Source organism: Lolium perenne, chromosome 7 (genome assembly GCF_019359855.2).
Source record: "Lolium perenne isolate Kyuss_39 chromosome 7, Kyuss_2.0, whole genome shotgun sequence".
In the NCBI taxonomy this organism is placed as follows: Eukaryota; Viridiplantae; Streptophyta; class Magnoliopsida; order Poales; family Poaceae; genus Lolium; species Lolium perenne.
In genome coordinates, this window is record NC_067250.2 from 126,018,700 (window position 1) to 126,041,760 (window position 23,061).

General features: G+C 44.7%; 1 protein-coding gene across 1 annotated transcript in view; it reads left to right on the top strand.

Annotated features, from left to right (window-relative positions):
• Window positions 1–23,061, top strand: part of LOC139833694 (uncharacterized) — a 28,598-nt gene that overhangs the window by 3,289 nt on the left and 2,248 nt on the right. The gene's annotated exons all lie outside the window — the stretch shown is intronic.

Genomic DNA, 23,061 nt, shown 5'->3' on the forward strand with positions numbered 1-23,061 from the left:
TTCTTGTAGACAGTGTTGGGCCTCCAAGAGCAGAGGTTTGTAGAACAGCAGCAAGTTTCCCTTAAGTGGATCACCCAAGGTTTATCGATCTCAGGGAGGAAGAGGTCAAAGATATCCCTCTCATGCAACCCTGCAACCACAAAGCAAGAAGTCTCTTGTGTCCCCAACACACCTAATAGGTGCACTAGTTCGGCGAAGAGATAGTGAAATACAGGTGGTATAAATATATATGAGCAGTAGCAACGGCACCAGAAAAGTGCTTTGCTCAGGACTGGCGTATGATGGATGGTGGTAATATTGCAGGCAGTAGAAACGCAGTATTTAGGAACAAGGCCTAGAGATTATACTTTCACTAGTGGACACTCTCAACATTGATCACATAACAGAATAAATAGATAGATGCTAGACTCTACACTCTCTTGTTGGATGATGAACACCACTAACTGTGTAGGATTACACGAACCCTCAATGCCGGAGTTAACAAGCTCCACAATATTCGATGTTCATATTTAAATAACCTTAGAGTGCATGACAGATCAACATAACCAAACCAAGTACTAACATAGCATGCACACTGTCACCTTGTTGCGGTCAGAAACCCACCGGCGAGCAGCGACGGGCAACACGGTAGAGCCGGGAGTCTCCCAGGACTGCGGCTGGCCCTGGTCCCTCCGAGCGACGGCCCGCAAAGACTCGGCACGCACGTCCGATGCTGGTGCAAGGGCGTGCCACCTGACCTATACCTGGTCAGGAAGGTGATGGAGGTGCCTCGCTTAGTTTCCTGCATGGCATACACGTAAACATTAAATACGAGCCTCGATCGGCTCTCAGGTTGTCCTGTTAATCGGCTCAAAGAGCCGATCCACCCATGATCCGTACGAGGTGTACGAATATATGGTGGTCCTGCTTGATCAGAATAAAGCTAAAACGACCTACTACGATTTAGGGTTTTCACCGCATAATCGGAACATCCTACTCGTGATTGAGCCTGGCGGCCACGCACGGTGATCGTAAACCGGCCCTAGACAAGGCCTAAAAACCAACACGAGGTTGATCCCCGGAACATCCTGTCTAGGGCTAGCAAACTACACCCTACGCGCCACTGGATCCTTCAACCCGTTTGTAAGGCCTAACTATGCAGATATTAAACTAATCCTTGGAGAACAAGGAGCAATCATAACGGATCGGATCTACTAAATAGTGATCAAGCGGGGTGCCGCCCTTACACCTAAGACAGGCGTAAGGGCGGCTAGACGTCTCAGGGTTGCACGACGACAGCATATGATACGAGGAACAATGCTAACCCTAACACGTCTAAGATAACTACGTTGCTCGCCATCAAAAAGGCTTCAGTACGAGCAACGCATGAACAGCGAATAAACGTGTACTGCCTAGATCGCAAGATGCGATCTAGGCAGCATGATGTTTACCCGGAAGAAACCCTCGAGACAAGGGAGTTGGCGATGCGCCTAGATTGGTTTGTGGTGAACGTGATTGTTGTTTATTTCATAAACCCTAGATACATATTTATAGTCCGTAGACTTTCTAACGTGGGAATAATCCCAACCGTGCACGAGCCAAACTCTAACTAACCGACACGTATCCTATCATATTTACAGATACAAGGGCCAACTAGCCCAAACTTTGCATATAAGGCCGATTCACGTATATTCTTCCATGTATATTCTTCAAGCCCATCTTGATCGTGGCCCACCTCTGACTCGGTGAAATTCTGGTGATAACACATGCCCCCCTGGTTTTGGAATTGATAATTCCAAAATCACTCTGCTTTTCTTCGTCGGGTCATGTCGTGGCAGAGCAGAACCGTCGCAGTAACCTTCATCATGATGCCTTGCCTCTTCCACTTCTCCGCGTGACCTGGCAAAAAATATTTTGTTGGGCACCAATTCCTCGGAAACTGCTGTGGCATTAAATCTCCACTATACCCTCTTTATTTAACTGTGCCAAACGGTTCGCCACTTCATCCCCTTGCTTTGCTCCGGCCATCGGCACCTAAAAAACCCTCTTTCCCTGTAGCAATGTCTTCCTCTTCCTCCATCTCCTCAGGCCTCTCTCTCCAATCTTCCTCTTCGAGCGAGCAGGAGTGGAACTTTGATCCCGTGCCAGATGGCCCACCCGAAGCACTCGTCGGGTCAGATGGTGACTTACCTCTGACCGATGGGGAGGACGACCTCGAGTTCCTCATCGAAGGGGAGCTGAAGAGCGAGAGCGAAGACGACCTCCACTCCTGGGCGAACTCCACCTCCTCCGACGAGGGGGAGGAAGAAGCAAAAGCAGAGGAAGAAGAGGAAGAGGAGGAGGATGATTCCTCCTCCTCCGCTGGGTATCCGCCGGCGAAGCGCTTCCGCGCTTGGGCGGACAGCGAGGACGATGATGACGACGAGGAAGAAGAGGCTCCGGCCGAGGGCTGGGGCAGCAGCGACGAGGAACTCTCTGGAAGCAGCGCCGACGGCAGCTACAATGGCGACGATGAGGACAGCGACGACCCTTAGAACAGGGGCCAATTAGTGTAGGACTAGTAGTAGCAGTGCATTAGGCATCGGATGCCCCCTTTTGAGAGCCATCGGCTCTTTCTTGTAAAGCCGTTCCTTCGAATCAATAAGAATTGTTCTTCCAATTTGACTCTCAATTAATCCAATTTCAAGTCCTCCGTTTGCCACACCAAGACCGATAGCAACGTATCGGACTTTTCGCCTCAGACACCCATGAAGCCAAACTCAGATACCAATTAGACCGTCAGTCAAGCACTTCTCAAATTCAGACTGTAATTTGATATCTGACCATAATACCTTGCAATCCTATAGCCGATGACTGCTCATCGGCTGTTTTGAGAATCCAGTCTCCTTCATCTTCTTGCAGCAACAGGACGGTCCAGACCCTGTAGATGACGACGGCTTCCCTTTCAGGCTCCTTTTCGCAGCTCTAGTAGTCTTCTTCTGCAACAACTCACCGCTTTCGAAGAAGGTTCTGATGCAGGGTCAGCCGATGATACTCCAATCGGCTTCCAAAAACAGAGTGTCTACCAAATCAGCTGCCCCCCGAGCCTCAGTTAAGGTGAGAACAGAGGCGAGGACACACAGTTCAGTCCAAGGGCCTTGAACTCAGGCAATTGAGACAGCCACCATGCAGAGCCAGCCAAACTTGCCCCCATCGATCGCCTCTTCTTCCGTTGAAAGCCGATATTGTAGACGAAACACCAACGGCTTAATGAGCAAAAGGCTGCCTTGCATGCCAAAACTGACGCTTCTGACAGTACTGCTGAACTGGCGAAAAGGGTTGGAAGTCCTCGAAGAGAAAGTTCGGGCACCAAAATCGGCTCATTGCGGCTGAAGAAGCTCTCATTGTTCACGCCCTCAAGGAAGTAGAAGGCCTTGAAGCTGAACTGAAGACCGACTTGGTGAAAATCCGTGTCTTGAACACGCAGCTGGTAGATCTTGTGTAATTTGTACTAGAGTCGATGGCTGTGCATCGGCTTTGTTTCTTAGCTCTAAAGTCGATGTCCGTGCATCGGCTGTATACCATGAGAATTTTTTTTTTACTGGCCGATTTTTCTATCGGCCCCCAATATTTCACTGCACATGTATCGCACACGTTCATCTGATTAAGTGCCCCCCGAGCCGAATCTGCCAGGTAACTGCGGATATCGGCTCTGTAGTTAGCCAAGGCACTGTATTTGAATGTCGGCTCTGTTAGGACTAGTGTTGACTCTCATCAGCCGATGTAAAACCGCTGCCCATTAGATCGACGTTGAACACAGACAGAATGTGTGGTGAGGATAATTTTGGCCGATTGCTGGAATCGGCCTCCATGTTGATCGAATCGCTCAATGAAGGTTTTGCAATGTTCCTCCATAGATCTTTGGGGCCGATCCCAAGGATCGGCCTCGCCACGTTTGTCCATAGGTTTGTTCTTGCTATACGGTCAGGCCGGTGGATAAGACCAGCCTAACCCCATCCTTTGTCACGTCGATGCGCTCGCAGTCGTCCAAATTGATGCCTGAGAGTGGCTCTTGGCCTGTTGTCTCCCAAGCGTTCATGCCAGCCGTTGAAATCTCGGCTGAGTCATCTGCATGGACGACCTCTACCTCATCTCCATCCCACTGTATTACGCATTGGTGCATCGTGGATGGGATGCAACAGTTGGCGTGGATCCAATCTCTTCCTAGCAGGACAGCATAGGTGCTCTTGATATTGACAATAAAGAACGTCGTAGGGATGGTTTTCCTTCCTACGGTCAGATCCACGTTCAGAACACCTTGTGCGTCAGACGCTTGGCCGTTGAAATCGCTCAATGTCACGTTGGTCTTGATCAGATCCGAGCTAGAGCGTCCCAACCGACGTAGCATGGAGTATGGCATAATGTTGACTGCCGCTCCGGTGTCCACCAGCATCTTGTTGACAGGCTGCCCATCGATATAACCTCGCAAGTACAGGGCCTTTAGATGTCTGTAGCTTCTTTCTCGTGGCTTCTCAAAGATAACTGGCCGTTGGCCGCAGTCAAGTTGTGCCACAGGTGCTTCGTCTAATCCTGGAGCACTAAACTCCGTCGGCAGGATGAACACCATGTTTGTGCCAGCCGATGTTTCATCATCGGCTTTCTTTTGTCTGGGGCGCCACTCTTTCCTTTGTGGCCGACCTTCTTCGTCCAGGGTTCGCTGAATTTTAGCGGCCGGATCAGGCCGCGCCTTCCTCAACGTGTGCAGGTATAACCTTTCAGCTTCCTCCAAACCACGTAGTCGCTGAACCCTATGATACGTCCAAAACGTATCTACTTTCCCGAACACTTTTGCTATTATTTTGCCTCTAATTTGTGTATTTTGGATGCAACTAACACGGACTAACGCTGTTTTCAGCAGAACTGCTCTGGTGTCTCGTTTTTGTGCAGAAATCCAACTTTCGGGAAAATCCTCGGAATTTATGCAGAAGGCCCTATTTTCCCAGAATACTGACGGAGCCAGAAGGACAATTAAGTTGGAGGCCCGAGGGCCCCACACCATAGGGCGGCGCGGCCCAGGGGGGCCCACACGGCCATGTGGTGTGGCCCCCTCGGCCGGCCTCCGACGCCCTCCTTCGGACTATTTATCGGCCTCGACCTAAAAACGCACGGGGAGAAGTCGAAGTCGCCAGAAACCCTCCAGAACGCCGCCACATCGCGAAACTCCGTCGCGGGAGCCAGAAGTCTCCGTTCTGGCACTCCGCCGGGACGGGGAATTGGAGGAGATCATCGCCGCCATCACCGCCAACGCCTCTACATCAACCAGCCATGTTTCCCCCATCCATGTGTGAGTAATTCCCCCGCTGTAGGCCGAAGGGGAAGGTAGGGATTGGATGAGATTGGTCATGTAATAGCATAAGATTGTTAGGGCATAGTGCCTAGTGTCCGTAATTGGTACTTTGATGATATTGTTGCAACTTGTTATGCTTAATGCTTGTCACTAGGGCCCGAGTGCCATGATCTCAGATCTGAACATGTTATTGTTTCATCAAGATATTCATTGTTTATGGTCTTACCTATAAGTTGTATACACATGTCGCTGTCCGGAACCGATGGCCCCGAAGTGACAGAAATCGGGACAACCGGAGGGAATGGTAGTGATGTGAGGATCACATGTGTTCACGGAGTGTTAATGCTTTGCTCCGGTGCTCTATTAAAAGGAGTACCTTAATATCCAGTAGTTTCCCTTGAGGCCCGGCTGCCACCGGCTGGTAGGACAAAAGATGTTGTGCAAGTTTCTCATTGCGAGCACGCACGACTATATATGGAACACATGCCTATTGATTGCTTTGTACTTGGACACCATTTTATTATTATCTGCATATGCCCTGCTATGATTGTTACATGAGTTTCTCTCATCCATGCAACGCCCGTCATCCGTCCCCGTGCCTACAGTATTTTAATCCTGTTGTTTACTAAAATCACTACTGCTGTCTCTGTTACTCTGCTGCTGTTATTTCACTACTGCATCTTGCTATAAAATCACATTATCGATAAACTCTTGCGAGCAAGTCTGTTTCCAGGTGCAGCTGAATTGACAACTCCGCTGTTAAGGCTTCCAAGTGTTCTTTGTCTCCCCTTGTGTCGAATCAATAAATTGGGTTTTACTTCCCTCGAAGACTGTTGCGATCCCCTATACTTGTGGGTCATCAAGACTATTTTCTGGCGCCGTTGCCGGGGAGCATAGCTTTATTTGGAAGTCCACTTGGATTGATATTGTTCGCTGCAAATTCTCCATCATGGGTAAACCTCGTGATACTAAGGTCGCCATATTACCATCCACTACAAGAAAAGGTACAACTCTGAGTACCTCCGCTACACTTGATTCACCATCTGTGATTGATAAACTTGTTTCACCGCCGCATGCTTCAAATGCGGGTACTTCTGCTGAATCTGAAAACTCTCATAATATTGATAATATTTCTGCTGTGTTTGATGATAGTGGTCCATTGGGATCCTTTCTAGATGCTACGATTGCTAGATCTAGACAAATTGAAAATACTGAAACTCCTAATGCTACTACACCTGTTAATTCACCTGAACTTGATTATTTTAGTGATGATCCTGATGAAGATTATGTGGAGCTTAATGATGATTTTATTGAAAAATGCAATGCTACTACTGATGCAAGAAAAATTAAAAAGTTGCTTGCGGAACATGCTGTTAGATATAAACTGTCTCCTGATCCTAAATTTGCCACATCTCCTATAAACATTAAGGATAAAGATTATGATTTTTCTCTTGATTTATCTCATATAGCTATTGTTGAGAAAACACCCTTTTGTGGTACTGAAAAAGAAAGTGCTGTTGAACACATGATTGAGTTATCTACTCTAAGTAGCTTGTTTTCTGATGATGTCAAGATGCGTACTTACTTTGTTGCTAAAATCTTTCCATTCTCATTAAAGGATGACGCTAAAACTTGGTATAATAGTTTGCCACCTAATTCTATTAAAAGTCCAAAAGAATTGCTTGATGTTTTCTTCCGCAAATACTTTCCTGCTAGTGCTCAACATATTGCTTTGCAGAGAATTTATAATTTTAACCAGGAAGATGAAGAGAAATTGCCTAAGGCTTGGGCGAGATTTTGCTCTCTTATTAGAGCTCGGCCTGACCATGATTTGGAAAAGCATGATTTACTTGATATATTTTATAGTGGACTAACCATTGAGTCTAGGGCATACCTGGATAGTTGTGCTGGTTGTGTTTTCAGGAAAAGAACTCCAGACGACGCTGAAGAATTATTGGCTAAAATAGGCCGGAATCATGATGATTGGACTACGCCTGAACCAACTCCAACGCCAATATTGAAGAAGAGGGGTTTAATTAAACTGAATGATGAAGATATGAGGGAAGCCAAGAAGTCTCTCAAGGAGAAAGGTATTAAATCTGAAGATGTGAAGAATCTTCCGCCCATAGAAGATATATGTGAGATAATTCCCCTTTCATCCATGATTGAGGTAAACTCCCTTCAACGCTTTACTAGAGAAGATATTCCGTATTCAAAACCTCCTACACAATGCTTAGATGAGTTTGATAATTATATTGTTAAGCAAGAAAATTTTAATATGAGAGTAGAGAATCATTTAATGGAAAATTCTCGAGCTATTAGTGAATTGCATGATATTGTAGAGAGAACCTCCAATGATGTTAAGATGCTTGTTAAACATTTTCATATGGTTCAAACTCAAATTGATCAACTCACTAAAGTGCAAAATGACTTGTTGGGGAATAATTCTAAAGAGAAACATGCTTATGAAGTAACAACTAGAGGTGGTATCTCTACCCAGGATCCTCTATATCCTGAAGGGCATCCCAAAAGAATTGAACAAGATTCTCAACGCATTGAACCTAGTGCTCCTTCTAAGAAGAAAAAGAAGAAGAAACATAAAAATGTTGTAGAATCCTCTGAACCTGTTAATGATCCTAATAGTATTTCTATTTCTGATGCTGAAACTGAAAGTGGTAATGAACATGATAAAGATAATGATAAGAATGATACTCCTGATAAAGAAGAGGTTGAAGAAGAATCTGAAAAGCATGCTAAAAATAAAAAGTACACTAAAGAAGATTTTATTGCTGAGAAACATGGTAATGAAAGAGAACCTTGGGTGTAAAAGCAAATGCCTTTTCCTGCTAAGAAATTAAAATCAAAGGAAGAAGAACACTATAATAAATTTTGCGATTGGATGAAACCTTTATTCTTGCAAATCCCTTTGACTGATGCTATTAAATTGCCTCCTTATTCAAAGTATATGAAAGATATTGTTACTAACAAAAGGAAAATCCCCAATGAGGAAATTTCCACTATGCTTGCTAATTACTCTTTCAATGGCAAAGTTCCAAAGAAGTTGGGCGACCCAGGTATACCTACTATTCCTTGTTCTATTAAGAATAATTATGTTAAAACTGCTCTATGTGACTTGGGAGCCGGTGTTAGTGTTATGCCTTTTTCTCTTTATAAGAGACTTTACTTAGATAAGTTGATACCTACTGATATATCTTTGCAAATGGCTGATAAATCTACTGCTATTCCTGTTGGTATATGTGATAATGTTCCTGTTCAAGTTACTACTAACTGCTTGATATTAACTGATTTTGTTGTGTTGGAAATGCCTGAAGATGATAATATGTCTATTATTCTTGGGAGACCTTTTCTTAACACCGCAGGAGCTGTTATTGATTGCAATAAAGGAAAGGTTACTTTCAATGTTGATGATAGGGAGCATACCGTTTATTTTCCCAAGAGGATTGAGAAAGCGTGTGGAGTTAATACTATTTCTAATGTGAGAACTATCAAAGTGGGAACTATTGATTGTCCTATATATGAGCCTAAGGAAGAATATCAAACTCTCGTGATTGGATCCATATCAATACAATTCAAGGTAACATGATTGATTTGAGGTTTATTTCTTCTTATGCTATGTAAAATTTATTTGGTGGCAAGACTTGATCAACCTTGTTAACAAATACTTTTTATATGCATAGAGGAGGTAAACAACATCTCTTTCTTCCTCCACTTGCTCTAGTTGCTGTAGAATTTTTAATTTGCAAAGTTCCTTAGTTATTTAAAGATTTCAAAAAATTTCCTGGCCAGTAATAATAAATTAAATACCCAGAAATGTGCATTTTTCAAAGTTTTCAAAAATTCACAAAAATTATACCGTTGGTCCTATTTTTCGACGAGGCACCTGGGAGCACCAGAGGATGACCTGTGGGGCACCAGAGGGTGCCACACCACAGGCCGGCGCGGCCAAGGAGGTGGGCGTGCCACCCTGTGGTGTGGGCCCCTCCTTGCCCCACTTTGCCATCTCTTTCTCCCAGCACCTTCTCTCTCCCAAAAAACTCGTACCAGGTTCCTCTCACTCGCGTTTTTGCTCCAGAGCTCCAGATTTTTCGATCTCTTTGCTCAGCCCAGATTTCTTGTTGAAATTTGGCACATTTGCTCCTTGGTATGTGACTCCTCCACCCATCAAAGTAGAATTTTGTTTGGTTGAGTATATCTTGAATATTTTGCTGCTGTAGGTAACATGTTTAGTGAGCTTGCATGCTTGTTCTAAGTGGTAGAAACTAGTATTGATGCATGATTAGTACTCTAGCAAGTTCCTATAGTAGTTCCCCTTGATTATATGTCACCAAATCAAATTTTTATATTGCTTGTTGAAAATTTCAGAGAAGAGATGAAGAAGTTCAACTTTGGAGAGTTGTTCAAGAAAGGAACAACCAGCACCGGGAGGCCTTCTAGGGCCGCCACCCGGCTTAGGCGATCGTACAACGAGGATATCATCGCGCCTAGCTTCGCGCCCGAGGAGGACAACGGGGCTCCTAATGCTTCGTCTTTTCCATGCTATGATTTTCTGAGGAATGCAGGGATATTGGAGGATTTCTTCATCCTTGTCAACAGGGCGGGCCTAACCACCTATGTGGGAGATGAAAGGGAGCAATACTACATGCTCACCAAAATCTTCGTCGAGAGCTTCAGGTTCCACAACAAGCAATATGAGCCGACAGTTGCATTCAAGATCTATGGTAATCCTGTTACTATGGGATTGGAAGATTTTTGTCGTTCATTGGATATTGCCCCTGTAGGTACAGCAAGTAGGATTGATGACAACCCCCGAGACTTGTTGGAGCTCTATCGAGGGATTACCGATGATGATTGTCGCACCATTCAGCGTGGCAAGATAAGGAACATTCAACTCCCCGCCATTAAGTATTTTGCATATTACATTGCTACTAGCATTCTTGGTAGGGAGAACACTAGCAATATTTCTAGTTACCATCTTGCTTTCTTGAATATTGCACTTACTGGTCGGACATCTTATCACCTTGGTTCTCTTATTGCTCGCCGCCTGTCTAATAGAGGGCCTATTTTTGGAGGAACTATTGCACTGCGCGTTTTAACTTATCTAAGGCTTCCTCTTGATCCTAATGATGTGCCATTGGCCCCTAGGAAACTTGATATTGCTGCTATGAAGAGTCATCATTTTGTTACCGCTGATTCTACTTTAGATAATATGGTCTATAGAATGTTGTTTTCTGACGGGGATGAGAAGGAAATCCCTCTTCCCCAACCAGGTTTGTTCAGTATTGACAGGCAATCATGGTCGTGCACTAAGGAGGAGGTGGATGAACATATGAAGATACAAGACTTCCACCAGCAGCATGACTCCGAGGACGCCGAGGCCTCCCACGACTACACCGTCACGTATCCGGGTGCTTCTTCTAGCACATACCCGGAATACGATCCATCTTCGTCATACTACGGAGATATTACCTAATGGGATCGATGGGATTGAACTCCACTTAGGCCAAAAGCCTAAGCTTGGGGGGAGGTATACCGGCATCACTCATTCTTTGCATATTATGATTGCTGGATACTTGTACATACTTGTTTTGTTCGTTTGAGTGGTTTTCTAATGAGAGGAAGATGATATTTGGGGAAGTGCTGCCTGAAAACAGATTCTGGACTGTTACTAGAAAAATTCGTGCGCACAGCCAGAGCGTTATTTTGAGCTGCCAATTTTTGTGCAGGTTCCCCAGGTTGTTATCTAACTTTCATTAGTTGAACACTTTTCGAGCTGAGCAACGTAAGATTTTTGTAAAAATCGATTTCTGTACTGCTGTCAGGTTTTGGCAGATTTCTGTCATCCTGCTGTTATGTGTTTCTTTTAGTTTGCTATTTCTTGTTTTTGCTTTGATTCTTTCCCAAAACACAAAAAGACCAAAAATATTTCTGTTGTTTCTCTTCACCATTTGTTTGCTTTGGTTTCTTGCATTTGTTTCGCTTTATTTGCTATTGCTAGTTTGCTAAAAGAAAACCCAAAAAGATTTTGCTTTGTTTGTTTGTTTCCTCTTGTTCTCAAATTCGAAAACACCAAAAATATTTGCTATTCTTCTTTGATTTTGTAAAGTTCTTTATGAGTTCAATGGTCTTCGGTGGCTGGAGCGTGGTTTTCATTTCATATTATCCAAGCTACACAAGTGAAAAGGCAATAATGACGATCTACGACAATCTGATTGTGGTGAGAGGCTGGTATGAACTCTATTTGTTTTCATTTTTGTACATATACTCATCCATGTGAGCATGCTTAGTTGGTTCATGTGAGGTATATGTTATTTGAGAAAGTCTAGTAGTTTATGATCTCTCATGTTTAGCTCCAATTTATTAATATGAGTAGCATGTCATGGATGTTTGCTTGCATTGTTTTATTCATGAGTAAGTATGGCATTGTGGTATCCTCCTCTGAATAATTCATTTATATCGACTTGGCACATGCTCACGCATGCATATGACTGAACAAAAAGTCAATTAAGCCTCGATGATTTATATTGCTTCAGAGTTCTTGTATCACTTTTATGCCTCCGTTAATTTATTTTGCCGCAAGCATGATTATGACAGTTACTGCTCTCTTGATTTGTCACTCCCTAGTCTATTGCTAGCCTTCACTTGTACTGAGCGGGAACGCTGCTCGTGCTTCCAAACACCTGAAAACCAAGTTGTTCCAAAAGTGTCCACCATAAATACCTATGCATGGCATTTCAAACCATTCCAAGTAAATTCTCATGCGCTACCTTTAAAACCTTCAAAATGCTTCTCAATTTGTGTTTATGTTTCATAGCTCATGAGGAAGTATGTGGTGTTTAGCTTTCAACCTTGTCATTTACTTTTGACGGACTCTCATATGGACTAGTGGCACATCCGCTTATCCAATAATTTTGCAAAAAGAGCTGGCAATGGGATTCCCAGTCCCGAATTAATTAACTTAAATAGACACTCCTCCATGGTTTGTGATTGTTGGACGGCACCCGTAGGATTCGGTTAGCCATGGCTTGTGTAAGCAAAGGTTGGGGGGAGTGTCATCATCATAATAAAACTAAAATAAAAAGGCACTCCTTCATGGTATGAGATTGTTGGCAGGCACCCGAGGATTCGGTTAGCCATGGTTTGTGAAAGAAAGGTTGGAAGGAGTGCCAAATAAATATGCAATAATTCATGGGAGCCGCTCTTGAAAGTCCGGTTGGCAAGGTAGTTAGTGTACCCATTACCATTCGTTGACAACAACAAACACCTCTCAAAATGATTTTACTCCTGTCTTTATAAAAATGAAAAGCTCTAGCGCATGTTAATCCCTGCTTCCCTCTGCGAAGGGTCAATCTTTTACTTTTATGTTGTGTCTCCATTATTTCTTTGAGCACTATCTTGAGAGCACAACTGTCATTCTTAGTATAATATGCTTGTCTCAAAATATGATTGATTGTGGTATAACTTTGATGCATTTATCTTTTGACAATCACTACTTCTAGTCTTTCTATGAACTCCAGAGGTGCCCAGGCATTTATGTTTTGCCAATCAAATACAGGCAAGCGAGATACCACTTTATCATACTCTCTTATGAACATTGCAATCCTGCTTATATACATGATTCATGATGCTTATTATTAATTGTTGGTACCTCTCCATGATTGACATAGCTGTTAGATGATCTTATTTGCATGTATCTCATTATGAATTGCTTAAGTATTAGCCATAGCATGAGAATATATACATCATATGAGCAAATGTGTTCGTGAAAGTTCTTTTATCGCTCAGTTGTTAACTGAATTGCTTGAGGACAAGCAATAAGCTAAGCTTGGGGGGAGTTGATACGTCCAAAACGTATCTACTTTCCCGAACACTTTTGCTATTGTTTTGCCTCTAATTTGTGTATTTTGGATGCAACTAACACGGACTAACGCTGTTTTCAGCAGAACTGCTCTGGTGTCTCGTTTTTGTGCAGAAATCCAACTTTCGGGAAAATCCTCGGAATTTATGCAGAAGGCCCTATTTTCCCAGAATACTGACGGAGCCAGAAGGACAATTAAGGTGGAGGCCCAAGGGCCCCACACCATAGGGCGGCGCGGCCCAGGGGGGCCCGCGCGGCCGTGTGGTGTGGCCCCCTCGGCCGGCCTCCGACGCCCTCCTTCGGACTATTTATCGGCCTCGACCTAAAAACGCACGGGGAGAAGTCGAAGTCGCCAGAAACCCTCCAGAACGCCGCCACATCGCGAAACTCCGTCGCGGGAGCCAGAAGTCTCCGTTCTGGCACTCCACCGGGACGGGGAATTGGAGGAGATCATCGCCGCCATCACCGCCAACGCCTCTACATCAACCAGCCATGTTTCCCCCATCCATGTGTGAGTAATTCCCCCGCCGTAGGCCGAAGGGGATGGTAGGGATTGGATGAGATTGGTCATGTAATAGCATAAGATTGTTAGGGCATAGTGCCTAGTGTCCGTAATTGGTACTTTGATGATATTGTTGCAACTTGTTATGCTTAATGCTTGTCACTAGGGCCCGAGTGCCATGATCTCAGATCTGAACATGTTATTGTTTCATCAAGATATTCATTGTTTATGGTCTTACCTATAAGTTGTATACACATGTCGCTGTCCGGAACCGATGGCCCCGAAGTGACAGAAATCGGGACAACCGGAGGGAATGGTAGTGATGTGAGGATCACATGTGTTCACGGAGTGTTAATGCTTTGCTTCGGTGCTCTATTAAAAGGAGTACCTTAATATCCAGTAGTTTCCCTTGAGGCCCGGCTGCCACCGGCTGGTAGGACAAAAGATGTTGTGCAAGTTTCTCATTGCGAGCACGCACGACTATATATGGAACACATGCCTATTGATTGCTTTGTACTTGGACACCGTTTTATTATTATCTGCAAATGCCCTGCTATGATTGTTACATGAGTTTCTCTCATCCATGCAACGCCCGTCATCCGTCCCCGTGCCTACAGTATTTTAATCCTGCTGTTTACTAAAATCACTACTGCTGTCTCTGTTACTCTGCTGCTGTTATTTCACTACTGCTACTGCTATAAAACTGTTACTACTGATAAACTCTTGCGAGCAAGTCTGTTTCCAGGTGCAGCTGAATTGACAACTCCGCTGTTAAGGCTTCCAAGTGTTCTTTGTCTCCCCTTGTGTCGAATCAATAAATTGGGTTTTACTTCCCTCGAAGACTGTTGCGATCCCCTATACTTGTGGGTCATCACCCTACGCTTTTGGGAACGGCTGAGTCCATCAGGGCACCACCTTGGCCGGTGGTACTTATCTTCTTCTTCTTCATCATCGTCTTCCAAATCCTCGAGATCTTCCACCCGAGGGGACTCAGCGTGCTTGTTCCGAGGTGGGAGAGGCCCTAGACGTTTGAACACGGACACGTTAGCTGCATCCTTCCTCTTCTGTCTACACTCTGGGCAGTTGCCGATTGTAGGCAATCGGCTCATTCCTGAATCCCAGCAGTGTCTGAAGAAGGGACAGTCCCAGTGCCTATCCTCATCGTCTTGCTCTCTTGACTTTTCCTTGGCATGGCGCTCATATCTCTCCTCGTCGCGATCATGCCGACGATGTCCCCTGGCGTACCTAGCCAGACGATCTCTTTCATCCTCGTCGTTGGGTCGTCGGCGTTGGTCATATTGACTCACATACTTGTTGAGGAGGTGATCAGAGAGAGGTCGCTGATATCTCACATTCCTCACTTCTCCCTCTGTAATGTAGCGCTTGCCATCGTGACGGAGCCGATCGCGTGGAACGGCTTCCTCTGTGTCCTTGCTACGAGAGCAGCTGCCCACGTCTCCGTCCTTACCAGAGTGGTGTCCAGGTCCTACCATGTTGATATTGAACGAGAATCCTGGCTGGCACCCTCCAGGGTAAGTGCACTCCACCATGTTAACGGCGGGGAAAGGGTGTGTGTCGACTTTCATGGCGTACTGGCTGAAAATTAGACGCCCTTGTTCTATCGCCATTTGGACTTGCTACCGCCACACCCTGCAGTCGTTGGTGGCATGGGTGAACGTGTTATGCCACTTGCAGTATGGCTTTCCGTTCAGCTCCTGCGCCGTGGGGATCTTGTGGCCTTCGGGTACCTTTAGCTGCTTTTCCTTGAGCAAGAGGTCGAAAATCTGCTCAGCCTTGGTAACGTCGAAGTCAAACCCTCTTGGAGGACCTTGTGGCTTAACCCACTTGCAGGACACGGGGCTTGCCCCCCGAGTCCATTCAGCCACTGCTACCTCTTGATCTCCCGCAGAGCCTTCGTCTTCATCTGCCTCAACCAGGACCACCGCACGTTTGAATTTATCCTGGTATACATCTGGGTGGCGCTGCTCATATACTGACAGCTTCTGCACCATATGCGCTAGTGAAGGGTAGTCTGCTTGGGAGGCCACGTCCTTGATCGGTGATGCGAGACCCACCACCGCCAACTCGACTGCTTCTTTTTCAGTCACACGAGCCGAATAGCATCGGTTCCTAACGGTCCTGAAGCGCTGGACGTATTCTGACACTGTTTCTCCGCGCTTCTGTCGTACTTGTGCTAAATCGGCAATGCCAGCCTCGGAAGCCTCTGAGTGATACTGCATGTGGAACTGCTCCTCCAACTGCTTCCAAGTCCGGATTGAGTCTGGTGGCAGCGATGTGTACCACCCGAAAGCCGATCCTGTGAGGGACTGTGCGAAGAACCTCACACGCAGCTCATCTGCTGCCGAGATCGTGCCCAGCTGTGCCAAATATCGGCTCACATGCTCGATGGAGCTGGAACCATCTGATCCATTAAACTTGGAGAAATCAGGGAGCCGATATTTGGGTGGTAGCGGGATCAACTCGTACTCGTTGGGGTACGGCTTGGAATAGCCGATTGTCCTCCTTTTCGGCACCATGCCGAACTGGTCTCTCAGGATTGTACTGATTTGATCCGCGGTGCTGGCTGCAGGAGTCGAACTCTGAAGATTCGCCGGAGTGGCATACTTAGCCAGCCATGCTTGCTTTTCCAGCTCTGAGCCAACTGCAGGAGCTGAGCTCTGGAGGTTTGTCGGAGTGGCATACTTAGCTAGCCACGTCTGCTTCTCAAGATCTGTTGCTGAAGTTCCTCCTGCTGTTCCAGAAGTCCCTGCTGTTGCAGTCTGGTTTGTGAGTGCCCAGTTACTGCAGTCTGGCACGTATGTGCACGTGTATCCGTGAGGGATCTCCTTAGGCGCCTCATGCAAGAACTGGTAGTCACTAGGGTCACCACCGATCTTGTAGACGACGTATGCCGGTGAATTCAGCACTTCTGGTGCTGCCAACGCGAATGGCAGCGGTGGACGGGACTGGAGTGGCATCTCTCCCTGGTAAGTCCCTAGAGCTGGTCCTGACGGAGAGTACTGATGCCTCATGATTTCCTGGATCACCCGAAGAGCGACACGCTCCAAAGTGTTCACCAGGCTCTCAGAATGACGGTGTAGCGAATGAGCCATCATGAAGTTAATCTCCTGACGCAGAGAGCTGGTGCGTTCTTCTGACGGGGTGGACAGGTCCACTCCATCGAGCGCGCCTTCAGGTGAGAACCCTTTCCACCTGATGCCATGCGAGCGGGTTCTGTGAAAAGAGCCGATGAGGTCGGCTTCGAGGATTGCTTTGACCTCGTCATACTTCTTCTTGAGCTCCTCGGTCAGATCCTCGTACGTGACTGGAGTGCCTTCCGCCATCTCAGATGTAGATGGCGATGCAGTTGATGTCGACGATTGTCCCACCGGGCGTGCCAGAATGTGTTGCGGTCAGAAACCCACCGGCGAGCAGCGACGGGCAACACGGTAGAGCCGGGAGTCTCCCAGGACTGCGGCTAGCCCTGGTCCCTCCGAGCGACGGCCCGCAAAGACTCGGCACGCACGTCCGATGCTGGTGCAAGGGCGTGCCACCTGACCTATACCTGGTCAGGAAGGTGATAGAGGTGCCTCGCTTAGTTTCCTGCATGGCATACACGTAAACATTAAATACGAGCCTCGATCGGCTCTCAGGTTGTCCTGTTAATCGGCTCAAAGAGCCGATCCACCCATGATCCGTACTAGGTGTACGAATATATGGTGGTCCTGCTTGATCAGAATAAAGCTAAAACGACCTACTACGATTTAGGGTTTTCACCGCATAATCGGAACATCCTACTCGTGATTGAGCCTGGCGGCCACGCACGGTGATCGTAAACCGGCCCTAGACAAGGCCTAAAAACCAACACGAGGTTGATCCCCGGAACATCCTGTCTAGGGCTAGCAAACTACACCCTACGCGCCACTGGATCCTTCAACCCGTTTGTAAGGCCTAACTATGCAGATATTAAACTAATCCTTGGAGAACAAGGAGCAATCATAACGGATCGGATCTACTAAATAGTGATCAAGCGGGGTGCCGCCCTTACACCTAAGATAGGCGTAAGGGCGGCTAGACGTCTCAGGGTTGCACGACGACAGCATATGATACGAGGAACAATGCTAACCCTAACACGTCTAAGATAACTACGTTGCTCGCCATCAAAAAGGCTTCAGTACGAGCAACGCATGAACAGCGAATAAACGTGTACTGCCTAGATCGCAAGATGCGATCTAGGCAGCATGATGTTTACCCGGAAGAAACCCTCGAGACAAGGGAGTTGGCGATGCGCCTAGATTGGTTTGTGGTGTACGTGATTGTTGTTTATTTCATAAACCCTAGATACATATTTATAGTCCGTAGACTTTCTAACGTGGGAATAATCCCAACCGTGCACGAGCCAAACTCTAACTAACCGACACGTATCCTATCATATTTACAGATACAAGGGCCAACTAGCCCATACTTTGCATATAAGGCCGATTCATGTATATTCTTCAAGCCCATCTTGATCGCGTCCCACCTCTGACTCGGTCAAATTCTGGTGATAACACACCTTCACGCTACGAAAGGAGGCATAGATCACATCAATACCATCATAGCAATAGTTAACTTCATAATCTACAAGAGATCACAATCATAGCCTACGCCAAGTACTAACACGATGCACACACTGTCACCATTACACCGTGCAGGAGGAATAAACTACTTTAATAACATCACTAGAGTAGCACATAGATATATTGTGATACAAAACACATTGCAATCATAAAGGGATATAAATAAGCACTTCACTATGCCATTCATAACAGTGAATAAGTATTCTGTGAAATATAGCCTAAGAGACCCACATGGTGCACACACTGTCACCTTTACACACGTGGGACAAGGAGTCTCCGGAGATCACATAAGTAAAATTCACTTGACTAGCATAACGACATCTAGATTACAAGCATCATCATATGAATCTCAATCATGTAAGGCAGCTCATGAGATTATTGTATTGAAGTACATAGGGAGAGAGATTAACCACATAGCTACCGGTACAGCCCTTAGCCTCGATGGAGAACTACTCCCTCCTCATGGGAGACAGCAGCGTTGATGAAGATGGCGGTGGAGATGGCAGCGGTGTCGATGGAGAAGCCTTCCGGGGGCACTTCCCCGTCCCAGCGGCGTGCAGGAACAGAGACTCCTGTCCCCCAGATCTTGGCTTCGCGATGGCGGCGGCTCTGGAAGGTTTCTCGTACCGTGGCTTTTCCGTGTCGAGGTTTTAGGTCGAGGGGGCTTAAATAGGCGAAGAGGCGGAGTCGGAGGGTCGAAGAGGCGGTGAGGGGGTAAGGCGGCGCGGGCCAGGCCCTGGCCGCGCCGGCCACCCTCCTGGTGCCCCTGTGGCCCAACTCTGGTCCTTCCCGGGTGTTCTGGAAGCTTCGTGGAAAAATAGGATGCTGGGCGTTGATTTCGTCCGATTCCGAGAATATTTCCTTACTAGGATTTCTGAAACCAAAAACAGCAGAAAACAGCAACTGGCCCTTCGGCATCTCGTCAATAGGTTAGTTCCGGAAAACGCATAAATATGACATAAAGTATGCATAAAACATGTAGATATCATCAATAATGTGGCATGGAACATAAGAAATTATCGATACGTCGGAGACGTATCAGCATCCCCAAGCTTAGTTCCTGCTTGTCCCGAGCAGGTAAACGATAAACAAAGATAATTTCTGGAGTGACATGCCATCATAACCTTGATCATACTATTGTAAGCATATGTAATGAATGTAGCGATCAAAACAATGTAAATGACATGAGTAAACAAATGAATCATATAGCAAAGACTTTTCATGAATAGTACTTCAAGACAAGCATCAATAAGTCTTGCATAAGAGTTAACTCATAAAGCAATAATTCAAGGTAAAGGTATTGAAGCAACACAAAGGAAGATTAAGTTTCAGCGGTTGCTTTCAACTTATAACATGTATATCTCATGGATAATTGTCAATGCAAAGTAATATAACAAGTGCAATATGCAAGTATGTAGGAATCAATGCACAGTTCACACAAGTGTTTGCTTCTTGAGGTGGAGAGAAATAGGTGAACTGACTCAACATAAAAGTAAAAGAAAGGTCCTTCAAAGAGGAAAGCATCGATTGCTATATTTGTGCTAGAGCTTTGATTTTGAAAACAAGAAACAATTTTGTCAACGGTAGTAATAAAGCATATGTGTTATGTAAATTATGTCCTACAAGTTGCAAGCCTCATGCATAGTATACTAATAGTGCCCGCACCTTGTCCTAATTAGCTCGGATTACCTGGATTATCATTGCAATGCACATGTTTTAACCAAGTGTCACAAAGGGGTACCTCTATGCCGCCTGTACAAAGGTCTAAGGAGAAAGCTCGCATCGGATTTCTCGCTATTGATTATTCTCAACTTAGACATCCATACCGGGACAACATAGACAACAGATAATGGACTCCTCTTTAATGCATAAGCATGTAGCAACAATTAATTTTCTCATATGAGATTGAGGATATTTGTCCAAAACTGAAACTTCCACCATGGATCATGGCTTTAGTTAGCGGCCCAATGTTCTTCTCTAACAATATGCAATGCTCTAACCATTTTAGTGGCAGATCTCCCTTACTTCAGACAAGACGAACATGCATAGCAACTCACATGATATTCAACAAAGAGTAGTTGATGGCGTCCCCAGGAACATGGTTATCGCACAACAAGCAACTTATAAGAAATAAAATGCATAAGTACATATTCAATACCACAATAGTTTTTAAGCTATTTGTCCCATGAGCTATATATTGTAAAGGTGAAGGATAGAAATTTTAAAGGTAGCACTCAAGCAATTTACTTTGGAATGGCAGAGAAATACCATGTAGTAGGTAGGTATGGTGGACGCAAATGGCATAGTGGTTGGCTCAAGGATTTTGGATGCATAAGAAGTATTCCCTCTCGATACAAGGTTTAGGCTAGCAAGGTTATTTGAAACAAACACAACGATGAAGCGGTGCAGCAAGACTCACATAAAAGACATATTGTAAACATTATAAGACTCTACACCGTCTTCCTTGTTGTTCAAACTCTTACTAGGAATTATCTAGACCTTAGAGAGACCAATTATGCAAACCAAATTTTAGCAAGCTCTATGTATTTCTTCATTAATAGGTGCAAAGTATATGATGCAAGAGCTTAAACATGAGCACAACAATTGCCAAGTATCAAATTATTCAAGACATTCTACCAATTACTACATGTATCATTTTCCAATTCCAACCATATAACAATTTAACGAAGCAGTTTCAACCTTCGCCATGAAAATTAAAGGCTAAGAACACATGTGTTCCTATGAACCAGCGGAGCGTGTCTCTCTCCCACACAAACATTTATTCAAACAAAAACAAAAACAAAAACAAACAGACGATCCAAGTAAAGTACATAAGATGTGACCGAATAAAAATATAGTTTCAAGAGAAGGAACCTGATAATTTGTCGATGAAGAAGGGGATGCCTTGGGCATCCCCAAGCTTAGATGCTTGAGTCTTCTTGAAATATGCAGGGATGAACCACCGGGGCATCCCCAAGCTTAGAGCTTTCACTCTCCTTGATCGTAGTATATCATCCTCCTCTCTTGACCCTTGAAAACTTCCTTCACACCAAACTCGAAACAAACTCATTAGAGGGTTAGTGCATAGTCAAAAACTCACATGTTCAGAGGTGACACAATCATTCTTAACACTTCTGGACATTGCCCAAAGCTACTGGAAGTTAATGGAACAAAGAAATCCATCCCACATAGCAAAAGAGGCAATGCGAAATAAAAGGCAGAATCTGTCAAAACAGAACAGTCCGTAAAGATGAATTTTATTGAGGCACCATACTTTCTCAAATGAAAATGCTCAAATTGAATGAAAGTTGCGTACATATCTGGGGATCACTCACGTAAATTGGCATAATTTTCTGAGTTACCTACAGGGAATTATGCCCAGATTCGTGACAGCAAAGAAATCTGTTTCTGCGCAGTAATCCAAATCTAGTATGAACCTTACTATCAACGACTTTACTTGGCACAACAAAACACAAAACTAAGATAAGGAGAGGTTGCTACAGTAGTAAACAACTTCCAAGACACAAATATAAAACAAAGTACTGTAGCAAAATAACACATGGGTTATCTCCCAAGAAGTTCTTTCTTTATAGCCATTAAGATGGGCTCAGCAGTTTTAATGATGCACTCGCAAGAAATAGTATTTGAAGCAAAAGAGAGCATCAAGAGGCAAATCCAAAACACATTTAAGCCTAACATGCTTCCTATGAAAAGGAATCTTGTACACAAATAAATTCATGAAGAGCAAAGTGACAAGATCAGGAAGATAAAACAAGTGTAGTTTCAAAAATTTCAGCACATAGAGAGGTGCTTTAGTAACATGAAAATTTCTACAACCATATTTTCCTCTCTCATAATAACTTTCAGTAGCAACATGAGCAAACTCAACAATATAACTATCACATAAATCATTCTTATCATGAGTCTCATGCTTAAAATTATTACTCTCCACATAAGCATAATCAATTTTATTAGTAATAGCGGGAGCAAATTCAACAAAGTAGCTATCAAATATAGGAGGCATATTGTAATCATAATCAAATTTATCCTCCATAACAGGCGGCACCATAAGACTACTATCATTATAATCATCATAAATAGGAGGCAAAGTATCATCAAAGAAAATTTTCTCCTCAATGCTTGGGGGACTAAAAAGATCATGCTCATCAAAGCCAGCTTCCCCAAGCTTAGAATTTTCCATAGCATTAGCAACAATAGTGTTCAAAGCATTCATATTAATAACATTCCCATTAGCATGCATATAAAGTTCCATGGGTTTTTAATTCTCTCTTCAAACACATCATGTCCTAATTCAAGATAAAGTTCATAAAGATCTCTCATATTTTTGTTGTTTTCCATTATGCCTAACTAGTGTAAACAAGAAACAAAAAGATGCAATTGCAGGATCTAAAGGAAATAGCTTCGAGCACACACACAATGGCGCCAGAAAAGTACTGTTACCTGGAACCGAAGTATGAGTGCCTTTTACCTTTCCTCCCCGGCAACGGCGCCAGAAAAGTGCTTGATGTCTACGGGTGCTTCTATTCTTGTAGACAGTGTTGGGCCTCCAAGAGCAGAGGTTTGTAGAACAGCAGCAAGTTTCCCTTAAGTGGATCACCCAAGGTTTATCGATCTCAGGGAGGAAGAGGTCAAAGATATCCCTCTCATGCAACCCTGCAACCACAAAGCAAGAAGTCTCTTGTGTCCCCAACACACCTAATAGGTGCACTAGTTCGGCGAAGAGATAGTGAAATACAGG